Source organism: Amblyraja radiata, chromosome 13 (assembly GCF_010909765.2).
Source record: "Amblyraja radiata isolate CabotCenter1 chromosome 13, sAmbRad1.1.pri, whole genome shotgun sequence".
Taxonomy (NCBI): Eukaryota; Metazoa; Chordata; class Chondrichthyes; order Rajiformes; family Rajidae; genus Amblyraja; species Amblyraja radiata.
In genome coordinates this window covers 57922745-57937251 of record NC_045968.1, presented here as the reverse complement: position 1 = coordinate 57937251, position 14507 = coordinate 57922745, and positions in this window count along the sequence as shown.

Here is a 14507-nt window from a genome sequence, read left to right as displayed (position 1 = left end):
TAGCGAGAATGTATATTTCGCCACTGTTATGCCACATATTTTTGCAACCTGTGAATAAGCATGAAAGCAACATATCGATATTCGGTGTTCCATTGAAGCAGAAATTCATAAATACCATGTGTTCCAACACCCATTCTGTGTTGTCATTGATCTGTATTTGATGATACACCAGTGGCAAATGAGATTGGGTAAACTATTACCAGATACTTTTATTGATTGCACCCACGTGACTAACATACTCCACCATCATAGTGCATCAACCTGAACTTGAACATGCAGCTTATGCATATTCGCTCAATCACTCTTTAACCCATAGAATGCACGTAGGGTCTATAGATAGTTGATACCAATAACTGAAGAATTGGTAACTGATGCAAATCTCCTCCACCTCCAAACTGGAAAGGCCATTCAGCAATTTCCCATGTTAGGGCCATTAGCATTATTTTGCAATATAACTGAAATATTTACTGACCAACTGCTGGAGCAATTCTGAATACTGTTTGTCCATCATTGTGACTTTGGTAGCTTCAGCTAGTAATAGCATAGGTGTATTACCAATGATCTAAATGGCACTTTTAGAGTTTGCTATTTAGCATGATGTCAGTTCTTCCACTTGCACAGCTGAATCACAGCTATCATATTGCCAATTAGCCTTAATGAATAGAGGCTGATTATAACAACAAGGCTGTTACAGGTTTCTATTAACTCCAATCTGTTGCCCAGGGCGGCATCATAGGCCAATTAATAGCTAAGGTAAATCCCAATCCCAATGACCAACAAGTCCATTTGGTAACAACTTAATTCCAACTGGATAGAGGAGCCCAATTTCTCAAATATAGTTTGAGACTACAACTGTGGATTTTAGCAAAATTACAGCGTGAAAATATCATCCAGACAAGACATAACAGTGTTTTTGAACTCTGAGTAGTCCACTTTGAATGCTTATTGTCATCATACTGTTATTATTGCCTATCATAGCAATTGCCTCCTCCAAATATCTCAGATGATCCCTGTAAATGGGAACACCCTATGAAAATCAGTTGTTAATCAGCCATCTTCCATAATGAACAGGCCACGCCTGTCATCATTTTGTGCCTGCCTTGAATGACGACTCTGGCCTGATTTCCGAGCCTGTGTTGCAAGACAATCCTGGCCACAATACTGAGCCTATCTGATAATTCTGCCCTGTCTTAAAAGACACCTCTGACCATAATTCTGACCCTGTGTCGAAAGACAATTCTGGCCCCAATTCTGAACCTGCCTTGAAAAGACAACTCTGCCCATTTTTCCGAGCCTGTCTCGAACGCAATCCTGGCCAGAAATAATGAGCCTGACTCAAAACACAATTCTGGCCCAATTCCAACCTGCTTGGAATGCTAGTATTGTCCAGTTTTACATGGTTAGGTGCCTCTAAGTAGATGACAATGTCTTAATCATTTGTGTATTGTGCAACCAAGTGTAAACCTTACCAACTTGTAAGTGGTCCTTAGTTGTAGAGTAGAACTGGCAGAGTGCGTGGAGCCTCAGGCCCGCTTTCCTGCTGCCACCAGCTTCAGTGAACCGCTTACTGCCGATGAAGACGTGAGGTGCGTTGTCGCCGAAACGATCAAGCTTTGCTCGTCGTTGGCCTTGATTGGTCCAACAGCTTGTGCTTCGTCCTCCAGGTTTCTCCTGTTGAATAGGTCTTACCTGAATAGAAGATTCGGCGGCTGGCTCTAATGTCCACCTGAGCGGTGTTCACTGCATTGTGTTGGGATGGCAAACCTTGCTGCCAGGAATGGTACTTCAGACACGTGCCCTTCATCCCTTGGGGTATGCTCCACAGCTATACCCTCAGCCTCGGCGTCAGATTTATACTGACCCGGCATGCTCCCTCCTCCAAAAAAGAGAGGCATTAAGCAGCCCTGTTACAAGGCTGACGCGGGATCTCCCATAGGCCGGCGCTGCCATAGACTCGGCGTCAGACTTATACTGACTTATAGGCCGGTGCTGCCATAGACTAGGCATCAACATGAAGTAGCCTTGTCCAAGGCGCTGCTGGCGCGGCTCTCCTATAGGCCGGCGCTGCCATAGACTAGGCATCCACATGAAACAGCCCTGTCCTAGGCGCTGCTGGCGCGGGCTCTCCAATAGGCCTGCACTGACACAACTCCCTAGTGTGTCTAGATGGAGCATCCTCTCCATTAGGAGCTCCAATCCTGGCCAACCTCCAAACTTTTATACCTTACCGGAGGGGAACCCTCCCGGCACTAGGGCTGACCCTTCTAGTTAGTTTTATCCCATATCCTGGGGACCACTGCGGTCTGGGAGCCGCATTGCTGCTGGATTTTCCCATCCACGGGAACCCCAGCATCTGTCTATATTACCAGAGGGGAACCCTCCCGGCATTAGGGCTGACCGTTCTAACCGGTTTTACCCCACAACTGCGGGGAACCCCAGCACCTGTATATATTACTGGAGGGGAACCCTCCGGGCAATAGGGCTAACCGTTCTTAAAACGGAGCATTCGGAGGCAACCCACGTTGGACTCTGAGAACGTAAAATCCTGTACAAACAGTACCTGTAGATAGGATTGAACATGGGTCTCTGGCACTGCAAGGCAGCAACTCTACCACTGTGCTGCAGTGCCACCCAACTGGGATATTTCCCCAGTGTTAGGAAGTCACTGACCACTGGCCAACTTCTCCAGCTACCCGCTTCCGTGGTCGGAACCGGGGTCACCCCACAGCCCGTAGCTGGTTCCCTCGTCGGCTTCGCAGACTACCGACAGGAAACCTCTGTAAAGTGAGGTTTTTGCACGGGATCAAAACCAGGTAAGAAATAGTAAACTTACCTGGTTTAAACTTACCGCTGGCAGGAGCGAGGTGCCTGCCAGTGCGGAGATTCGCCATGCGAGTGACGATAATGACGTGCATGCGAACTGGCGGGGCTTCTTCACGTAGTCACTCACGTGACTCCGAAGTAAAATTGAATGTACATTTTCTCATCTCACCTTTACCAACAGTTGTGTTAATGGGCAGCAATCATATTCAATTAAAACATCTAATGCTTTCTTCTTTCAGCTGCTGATGTATATGTACTTACTTTCCTAAATTCAGCCACAATAGAATATAAGAAATTGGGGCAAGAGGAATCCCTTGAGCCTGCTCCGTCATTCAATAAGGTCATGAGAGACCTGACCTCAATCCCATTTTCCCATACGATCTCCATAAATCCTCATTACCCTACACCCAACACGTTTCTCCATCTCAGCATGCACTGCGTAGTTTAGTTTAGAAATACATTGCGGAAACAGGCCCTCAGCCCACCGAGACCGCATCGACCAATGATCTCTGCGCACTAACACTATCCTGCCTACACTAGGGGCAATTTACAATTTTTGCCTAAGCTAATTTGCCTACAAACCTGTATGTCTTTGGAGTGTGGGAGGAAACTTTGATTAGTGTGGGTATCAGGGGTTATGGGGAGGAGGCAGGAGAATGGGGTTGAGAGAGAAAGATAGATCAGCCAATAATTGAATGGCAGAGTAGACCTGATGGGCCGAATGGCCTAATTCTGTTCCTCTCACTTATGACCTGATGAAACCCGAGCACCTGGAGAAAACCCACCTGTGGAGAACATACAAACTCCTTGGGCACAGGCAGCACCCGTGATCAGGATGGAACCCGGGTCCCTGGCACTGTAAACGACAGCAACTCCACCACTGCTCCACCTGCACTGCCCTGGCTAGATAATTTTCAAAGTTTTAAAGAAGAAACTCCTCATCTCAGTTGTAATTAGTCAACTCTTTACCCTGAGAACACGACCCATAGATCCTGCCTTACCAACAAGACGAATATCCATCTAATGTGTCAAGGCACGCAGAACTTTATACGCTTGTATCGAGTAGTTCACAGTTAATGCCTCTATACTTGAGGTTTGCTGAAAGCAAGCAATTCTTATATTTGGATATGTGAGATGACCTTTCTTAGTGGACCAGAGGCTCATTTAAAATAGACACAACATTCTGGAGTAACTCAGCAGGACAGGCAGCATCTCTGGAGAGAAGGAATGAGAGACGTTTCAGGTCGAGACCCTTCTTCAGAAGAATGGTCATCACCTGAAACATCACCCATTCCTTCTCTGCAGTGATGCTGCCCGTCCCACGGAGTTACTCAAAATCTTCAGTGTAAATCAGCCTGCAGTTCCTTCCTACACAGAGGCTCACTTAATATATTTCATGCGATCTTATCTTACTTTCTCAGTCTCAGTCACTCAAGAAGAAAGGAAGAAGAGGAGCCAGAGGGCTGTGGGAGAGCTGAGAAGGGGAGGAGCTGATCTATGTCGGTGAGACCAAGTGTAGGCTTGGCGATCGTTTCGCCCAACACCTCCGCTCGGTCTGCAATAACCAACCTGATCTCCCGGTGGTTCAGCACTTCAACTCCCCCTCCCATTCCGAACCTGACCTTTCTGTCCTGGGCCTCCTCCATGGCCAGAGTGAGGAACAGCACCTCATATTCCGCTTGGGCAGTTTATACCCCAGCGGCATGAACATTGACTTCTCCAATTTCAGGTAGCTTTTGCTGTCTCCTCCCCTTCTCAGCTCTCCCTCAACCCTCTGGCTCCTCCTCTTCCTTTCTTCTTCTCCCCCCCGTCAAGACCCTTCTTCAGACCATATGCCATATGCAGGTGTAAACCAGTCTTGGTATCTGTCCATTAAACTGTGTTTGGAGAAACCTCAGTGGAGGAAGAAACATTGAAAACCAAAGAATTGCTCAGCAATGTCATCTGGTGAGCAACTACATGTGGTCTCCTTAATGATCCTAAACTGAAGGGATGAAGATAAAATAACTCCTTTATTTAAAAAAATTATTAATTTAATCCAGTCCTTTGTCTTTTACTTCCCAAATAAATTAATCCATATGTTCTTGAGGTGAATGGCAATTTCAGAAACTGGTGAAAACTGGTCAACTAATGTCCTTAAAAGAAACCTGCACAGCCCAAAGAACCTGTCAACTTAATAATGGCCTCAAATATAAATGCATGACATGCGATAACAAGCAATTACATTGAATGTTTAGTGGGCATCGCAAGTTGTAGGCTGGTCCAATATTCATTGATCCATGCTGTAATGAAGTCTAAAAAGAATGCAGGTGTTGAAGTCATAATATTTATTTCCAAGCACTCTCAAAGGAACTGAGTAAATAACTACCTTTTAAAAACAGAATAAAATTTTAGCCTTTTATTTGATGCATTAGGTTGAGTTTTGGAAAATGTATTGGTGAAGATGAGAATTTATATTAGTTACATGGGAGCTAATTATTCGCTATACCTCTTTCATGATCAAGAAAATCTAGTTGTCAAGCAGCAATCCTCAAGCTGCATTGCTGTTAGTAGTCTCAAGGGGGCAATGGTTAGAATACTATTCATTAATCTTCGCTGTTGAACAGGAATCCATCCAAAATTGATTGAATTGAGAATCTGGCAGTAGGGGGTCTATCATCGATAGATCTCAATTCAAAAGATTGCACATAATTCCGCTCAGATTGTACAAATCTGGTAGTTGATTCAAAATTATTTTTAAAAATGTGGAAAAATAGAAAAATTCATATTGGGACTGACTCATTTCTTTAATTAATTAGGACTGAACAGAGTAAATGAGTTCTCACTTTTCCAGGAATTCACAATTAAATTGTTTTTTATATACATGCATATAGTTCATATTTCAATATAACACATAGTTCAACATAACACACAATTTAGTTTAGTTTAGTATAGCCGACCAACGATCCCTGCACATTAACACTATCCTACACACACTAGGGACAATTTACACATTTACCAAACCAATTTACCTGTACCTGTACATCTTTGGAGTGCTGACGGAAACCGAAGATCTCAGAAAAAAACCCACGCAGGTCACGGTGAGAACGTACAAACTCCATACAGACAGCGACTGTAGTCAGGCTCGAACCCGGATCTTCGACGTTGCTTGCGCTGTATGGCAGCAAATCTATCGCTGCGCCACCGTGCCGCCAATTGATTATGAATTTGTTTATGAATGGATCCTTTCTTTGCTGATTCTGGTAGCTGAATGAAGTCCTGCCACTAGCACCATGTATATTAAGAAAGCTCACTAAATTGGACTATCGACACCAATTGAATACAAATGACGGTTCTATTGTTAAAATAAATAACACAGTCTGTTTGGCTTTTATTACAAAGCCCCAAATGATGCATTGCCCTTGATGATGATTTGTTTCATTTGCAAAATGCAGCACCAGTAGGTGATGGCATCCACACAAATAATGAATAAAAATTTAGGAGAGAAAAACAAATCTAACACGTCATCATTAATAATTTTAAATTATTAATCAACCTATAAACCGGTGCATCTTTGGAATGTGGGAGGAAAGCGCAGAAAGTTCATGCGAGAACGTGCAAACTCCACACAGACAACACCCAAGGTCAGGATCGAACCCTGGTCTCTGGTGCTGTAAGGCAGTAAACCTACCTACCTTTGCACCACTGTGCCGCCCAAGTATATTGTTCTTCCAAACCAACTTCATCCTTCAATCACCATCACTGAGTTTCAGCTAATTTTCAAACCTATTAATCTATACTTAAACTCAAATTGTTTTAAGTACACATTTCAAGCATTGCAGAAATCCTTCCCAGTTGTGCTTGGGTATAATTATTTACTGGTATAGTACATGTACAGAAAATAAATGTATCAGGATGGTCAGGTTGATGGGGCAGTGCTAAAGACTGAAATGAAAACAGCGAATGATATAAACTTCCAGCAATGTCAGGAGGCAACTGTGGAGCAAGAAATAGAGTTAACTAATCAAGTCTTAACCACAAGTCATTGACCATCACAAACACCACAACATGCAGGGCACCATGTATAACATCCAGGGCATTTCGTATAACAAGACGAGATCCAATTCAGAGGTGTCAGAGTCAGTTTCTCCAAACTTTTCAACTGAATGTTTTGAAGTAGAAAAAAGCAAATGCAGTGATAAATCAGCCGCTGTACATTGTTGTACATTGCTGTACAATATAAGAGGCCCAGTCCATCATCGGCTCTGACCTCCCTTCCATCGAGGGGATCCATCGCAGTCGCTGCCTCAAAAAGGCTGGCAGTATCATCAAGGACCCACACCATCCTGGCCACACACACATCTCCCCGCTACCTTCAGGTAGAAGATACAGGAGCCTGAAGACTGCAACATCCGGGTTCAGGAATAGCTACTTCCCCACAGCCATCAGGCTATTAAACTTGGCTTGGACAAAACTCTGAACATTAACAGCTATTATCTGTTTATTTGCACTTTATCTGTTTTATTTATTCATGTGTGTATATATTTATACAATGGTATATGGACACACTGATCTGTTCTGTATTCATGCCTACTATGTTCTGTTGTGCCAAAGCAAAGCAAGAATTTCATTGTCCTACCAGGGACACATGACAATAAACTCTCTTTAATCTTGAAGTGTATTTGTGATGGTTCAAATTGCCATCAGGCTGTTCAATAGATTAATATTGCTGCTGTATTGTGGTTTTCCAGAGTGCCAGGCAATAAGATTGATCCTAAGATAGACACAAAAAGCCAGAACAGCACAACGGGTCAGACATCATCTCTGGAGAAAGCATCTCAGCATCTCTGATGTTTCAGGTCGAGACCCTTCTTCAGACTTTCTAAAGAAGGGTCTCGACCCGAAATTTCACCTATTCCTTTTCTCCAGAGATGCTGTCTGTCCCGCTGAGTTACTCTGGCATTTTGTGTTTATCATCAGTTTAAACCAGCATCTGCTGTTCCTTTCTACACAATAAGATTGATCCTCTCAGGTATATTATTCGTCCTTTCAATACTTTCATTTTCATTCGCAAAACTTGGATGGATATTTAAGAATTCTGCAATTACACAGGACAATATTTTTTCTCAGTGAGAAGTTAATCATACTTAAATTTTACCTCTTTGTCCACCTATTTAATGCACCAAATTCCACTATTTGGCTTGGTGATTAACTTTCCTCCTCTTAATGCTATCGTGGTCTTTAATTCAGTGACAGGCCCTTCAGCCCACTGAGTCCGTGCTGACCACGATTACCCGTAGGCTAGTTCTATCCTAAAGGGAAGATGGCCAGTATAGGGTAGTGAAAGGGAAGGGTGGGACTGAGGCTACACAAACTTCTACAGATGCACCATCGTGAGGCTGCTGACGGGCTGCATCACAGTCTGGTACGGGAACTGTTCTGCCCACAGCCGCACATCACTACAGAGAGTGGTGAAGGCGGCACAGCACATCACTGGCAACTGTCTCCCGGCCATTCAGGACATTTTCCACCGGCACTGCCTGTGGAAGGCACACAGCATCATCAAGGACCAGCACGTAGAATGTTCTCCTTGTTGCCGTCAGGCAGATGATACAGGAGCATGGCTGAACGTATCACCAGACTTAAGAACAGTTTTTACCATCATGCCATCAGGCTTGTAAACTCATAAACACATAATATATGTTAATTATTTTATTTATTATTGTCTTATACCGACCAATGTCACTTTTATCTTAACTTTTTTTACCTTAATTGTATCCTTGTAATATCATTGTATCGTTGACCCGTTGTCTTGTCAAACACATTTCATTGTATGGTTGACCCTGTCAGGGCCGGCCTTAAGCTGATTGGACCGATTGCTCCCAATTGGGCCCCGCACCTAAGGGGACCCCGCGCTAGTAATCAAAACACCCGAGAGCTCCGCAACTGTTCCCCCGCAACACTGCGAGAGGCATAACTGAAAGCGTTGCTTTCGTCCGTCTGTCCGCACGTTCGCTCGCTCTTGGTGCCGGCGCTTCTCCCCTCAGTCTCCGCCAAACAAACAAACACACACACACACACACAGCACGTCCGGCAGATCGGTGCGGGCCGAGACCAGGGGTAGCTTTGAGGAGCAGGGCGAAGGATGACATCAAACGGGTCATGGCAGCTATCGAAAAAGTTTGGAAGTGGTAAGGGGGTAAAAAAATAAATCCGAAGGATTTCCTGAAAACCTGAAGGATTTTTCCGAAGGGAAAAAAACCCGATGGTTACCAAAAGAAAAGGGGGAGGCGGGGCGGCGATCGCTCCGTGTCCGTGTTGGAGGGAAGGGGGGGGGGACCCCGGCATCCGCTCCTGCCGCCGGCCCTCCCACTCCCTTCTCTCTTTCCCTTCCATCCCTCCCTTCCCTTCTTCACTCCCTCCCTTCTCTCCTTCCCTCCCTCCTTCCTCTCTCTCTTTTTCCTTCTCTTCTTCCTTCCCTTCCTTCTTATTCTCCTTCTTTCTCTACTTCCCTCACTCCCATCTCTCCTTCCTCCCATCTCTGCCTCCTCCCTTCTCTCCCTCCCTCCCTCCCTTCTCTCCTTCCCTCCCTCCCACACACACACACACATCACGCACAGACAACTAACACACACACAACTAAGACACACACACAGACAACTAAGTTTAGATGGGGTAGAAGCCCAAAGGTTAGGATGGGGCTGAAGCCCAAAATGTAATGCCTGGACTGTATTTTCTCCAACAGTTATTGGTTTTCCAGGATCTAGTTAATTTTTTTTTCGTGTCACAGTCACTAAAACAAGTGGTATTGTAATTATGTACTTTACAGAGGTGATCTACACATTTTGTTTGTTACTTGTAGGCTTACATGTATGCAATTTTATATTAAAATGTAGCTTAGATCTATTTGGCCCATTAACTCGCAGGCACTTTTTAAGCACACATTTTGATTACCTTCCTTTCTTCCATAGAGATATATAGTCTATACTAGACTTTATTTGTATTTCTATGATTCTACAGACCTTGACTGGGAACCTGGGGCTCAATAAAAATTGTTCCCAATTGGGCCCCGCACCTCCTAAGGCCGGCTCTTGACCCTGTGTTAACCTGCATATGACAAATAAAACTGAACTGAACTGAACTGAGGCTGGTAAGTGTTGCATGGAATCAGATGGAGGAGGATATAATGGTTGCGTGGAACTGGACAAGGGAGAGCGTTGAGACTGGAGTGACCAGGTAGTAGGTGGAAGCAGATAAAGGAAACAGCCAGATAGAAGTGGCAGGATGAGAACAAGGGTAGAGGCACCAGGTAGGTGATAGATGGGACTAGATAGGGGAGCAATGATGAGCAGATAGAGCCAGTTGAGGAAATGTTGAGGGAGAGGCAAAGGTTTCAAAGGTTTCAAAGGTATTTTATTGTCACATGTACCAATTAAGATACAGTGATATGCGAATTACCATACAGCCGTACGGAAAAAAAACAACAAGACCCACAACGACATCAAAGTTAACATAAACATCCACCACATCGGATTCCCCACATTCCTCACTGTGATGGAAGGCAAAAAAGGCCACACTTCTTCCTCTTTATTCCCCTGCGGTCGGGGCAGTTGAACCATCCGTCGGGGTGATCGCAGCTCCCGCAGCCGCGGTCGATGCCCCCACGTCGGGGCGGTCGAAGCTCCTGCGGCTTGGAGTTCCCGAAGTCGGTCTCTGACCAGAGACCGCAAGCTCCGTGATGTTAAGTCCACAAGCACCCACGGTTGGAACTCCGAGGTCGATCCCTGGCAAAGGGATCGTGGGTTCTGCAATGTTAAAGTCCCGTAGGCTCCCCGCGATGGAGCTCTCAAATGTCGGTCTCCAACAAAGGCCGCCAACTCCTCGATGTTAGGCCGCAGTACAGATAGAGATACGAAAAAAATTGCATCTCTGTCGAGGTAAATGATTGGGAAAAGTTTTCCCCACCCACCCTCCCCCCCCCACCATCACCACATAAAACAAGCTAATGAACACTAAAAACATACATTAAAAATCAAAGAAGGAAGGGACAGACAGACTGTTGGTGAGGCAGCCATTGCTGGCACCACCCAGTAGGTGATAGATGGAATAATGCTTAGATGGAATACTACATGATGGAATACTACATAGAGTCATAGTACATGAAAACAAGCCCTTCGGCCCAACTTACCCATGCTGACCAAGATGCCGGCCCCAGCTACATTAGTCCCACCTGATCCTCATTTGACCCATATACGCTCTAAACCTTTCCTATCCATCTATCTGTCCAAATATCTTTTAAATGTTGTTATGGTACCTGCCTCATCTGCCCTCTCTGAAAGCTCCTTCCAAATACCCACCATCCTATATGTGGAAAATTTGCATCTCAATTTCCAATTAAATCTTTCCCCTCTCCTCTTAAACCTATGTCCTGTGGTTCTTGAATTCCCTCTCTGGGTAAAGGACTGTGGGGTTAGGAGCGAGAGATAGATCAGCCATGATTGATACGACGTTATGACCTTTCACATCATTTTTATATCCCCTCTATAAGATCACCCCTCATCCTCCTGCACTCCAAGGAATAAAGTCCTAGCCTGCCCAACCTCTCCCTATAGCTCAGGCCCTCATGTCCTGGCAACATCCTTGCAAATCTACTCTGCACTCTTTCCAGCTTAACAACATATTTCCTATAGCAGGCTAATTAAAACTGAACACAATACTCCAAATGTGGCCTCACCAATGTCTTGTACAGATGGGGGGAGGAAAAAGAACAGTGAACCAAGGGAGAAGATGCCCAGGTAGATACGTATGTGGGTGATGGACCAATTGAACCAGTTGTAGAGGAAAGAACTGCAGATGCTGGTTTAAATCGAAGATAGACAGCTAGGGTAGTTGTGGAAGTGTGTTGAATCTTGGTAATGAGAACGAGGGATTGAAAATGTCAGCTAAAGGAGTGAGACTCTGTTTAGATCGGTGGGAGTGGGAAAGGAACAGTAAGGATGTGGGATACCTGGATTTGGAAAACTCTATGTCCATAATCTTGGGTTATACAAAATATTGTTCTTCTAGTTTATCTTTAGCCCCATTACGGCAGTGGAGAAAGTTGAGGATAGACAAGTTATTGTGGGAAGATAGACACAAAAAGCTTGAGTAACTCACCGGGATAGGCAGCATCTCTGGAGAGAAGGATTGGATGAGGTTTCGGGTCGAGACCACTGGGTTGCTCCAACATTTTGTGTCAATCTTCGGTCTGCCCAATCCTTCTATCCAGAGATGCTGTCTGCACTTTGCGTTTTGTGTCTATCTTCGTTGTAAACCAGCATCTGCAGTTCCTTCCTGCACAAGTTAGTGTGGGAATTGGAAGATGAGTAGAAATGGCATGCAATGGGAAGCCATTGTGAATAGGGCGTAGGGACTTTGCAAATTGGTCACAGTCTACACTTGGTCTTGCAGATGTAGAGGAGGGCAGATCACATGCACCAAGTGCAATAGACTAGTTTGAAAGAGGTGCATTTGAATCTATGCTCCATTCAGGAGGGGATTTTAGGTCCCTGCAAGGTGAGGGAGAAGGTGAAGGGAGAGTGTTTGCACCTTGTACCAGGGGATGGGTATGGGCAGGAGGGAAGGAATGAGCAGATTTGGGAGTCACGGAGAGAGTGGTCCCCACATCTTGAAAATACCATCGCCTTTCTGTCTTGCGGGGTGTGGGGGGGATTGGGTGGCTGAGAACTGACATGCAAGAAATGGACATTAAGGGATATTTAGACAAGTATCTGTATAACAAAGGTTTAGAGGGATATGGATCAAACATAGGCAAATGATACTAGCTGGGCACCTTGGTTGGCATGGACGAGCAAAGGGCTTATTGCTGTTCTATATGTCTGTGAGTGGAAGAGATGCATGTGAGGACTCCATTGACCAAGGCATAAGCTTACCTCCTCGGGTTGTATGAGGCCATCACCCACATAGCTATCCACCTGATTTCTTCCCCTTTGGTTCATCTTTCCTATCCCCTGCACCAGCAGGTACCATCTGCCACCACCCATCCCTTATCTGGTCCCACCTGTACCTACTACCCTCTAGCTTTACTCTCTCCATCCTCTCCCCTACCAGGTTCCACTTAGTTTGTTTTTCTCCCTTATATTACCACTTGTCACCAACCAGCCTCTGTCTCAACACCTCCCCCCCCCCTCTCCTTCCTCCACTTGTCTCCTTCTGCCCATCACCACCAGCCTAAATCCCCACCTATCGCTTACCAGTCTCCGTCTCTCTGCTCCCTCTCACTTCTGTATGAGGAGATCTTCCCTCTACACCCTCCACCCTGATGCATGTTCTCAACATGAAAGGTCGCCCATACCACTGTCTCCACAGATGCTGCTTGACCCGTTGAGTTCCACCAGCAGATTTTTTTGCCCCAATTTCCAGTATCTGCAGTCTCTTGCGTTTCCATTCCCATATTGTTTTAACATGTTTTTTAATTCTAAACTTGTTTGGCTGAAGTACTGATGAAGGAACAACTTCTTTACTCCACACTCATTCATATTCCTTTATTATCGGCAACCATTGCCACCCAAAACAACTTGCCAACTCCTCATTCTCCCACTCCTTCACCTTCTCTTGACGTATCTGAATGGCAGTATCACAAGTTTAAATTTCCTCCGGCTGATAATTGGAAAGACTGCAGAGAATATTGTTGATCAATGCTACTAGATCCATCCCTTTGCCAGAAGCAGCAGTTTCTCCAAAATCACATGCCCAGTCTAATTCAATGAGTGTCCTTAAAACTCAGGGATTAGCTAATGTCTGACAACAGCTAGGCGTTTGTCGGCACTGGGCTTGTACTCGCTGGCTTTAGAAGAATGAGGGGAACCTCATTGAAACTTACCCAATAGTGAAAGGCTTGGATAGAGTGGATGTGGAGAGGATGTTTCCCCTAGTGGGAGAGTCTATGACTAGAGGTCATAGCCTCAGAATTAAAGGATGTTCCTTTAGGAAGGAGATGAGGAGGAATTTATTTAGTCAGAGGGTGGTGAATCTATGGAATTCTTTGCCACAGAAGGCTGTCGAGGCCAAGTCAGTGGATATTTTTAGGGCAGAGATAGATAGATTCTTGATTAGTACAGGTGTCAGGAGTTATGGGGAGAAGGCAGGAGAATGGGGTTAGATAGATCAGCCATGATTGAATGGTGGAGTAGATTTGATGGGTCGGATAGCCTAATTCTGCGCCTTATGGCCTTATGACATTACATCTATCCTTCAGACCACATCAGTCTGAAGAAAGCTCAACCTGAAACATCACTCATTCCTTCTCTCCAGACATGCTGCCTGTCCCGTTGAGTTACTCCAGCTTCTTGTGTCTATATTAAGACCACTTACTTCCACTTCCTTGCCTATAGAGAACTTTCCTTGTTCCTCAACTGCTTCTACTGCTGTTGAAAGCCTTGTCTATGGTTTGTCACCTCCAAGCTTAAATTGTTTAATGATAGCCTTGCTGAATCCCATTTTCTAATAAATTACAAGTAGTTTAAAAACTGGGTTGCAAACATGCTACCTGCTTGGCAATCAGGTCCACCTTAGATGGGCAGCACTGGATCTACTCTGGAGAATTAGGATTAACATGCAAATTATGCCTAAGGGTGGATTAATGTCAAAATAACAATTCTATTGTGAGCATATTTTAAACTAAGTCATTTTAAATGCTGGCACAA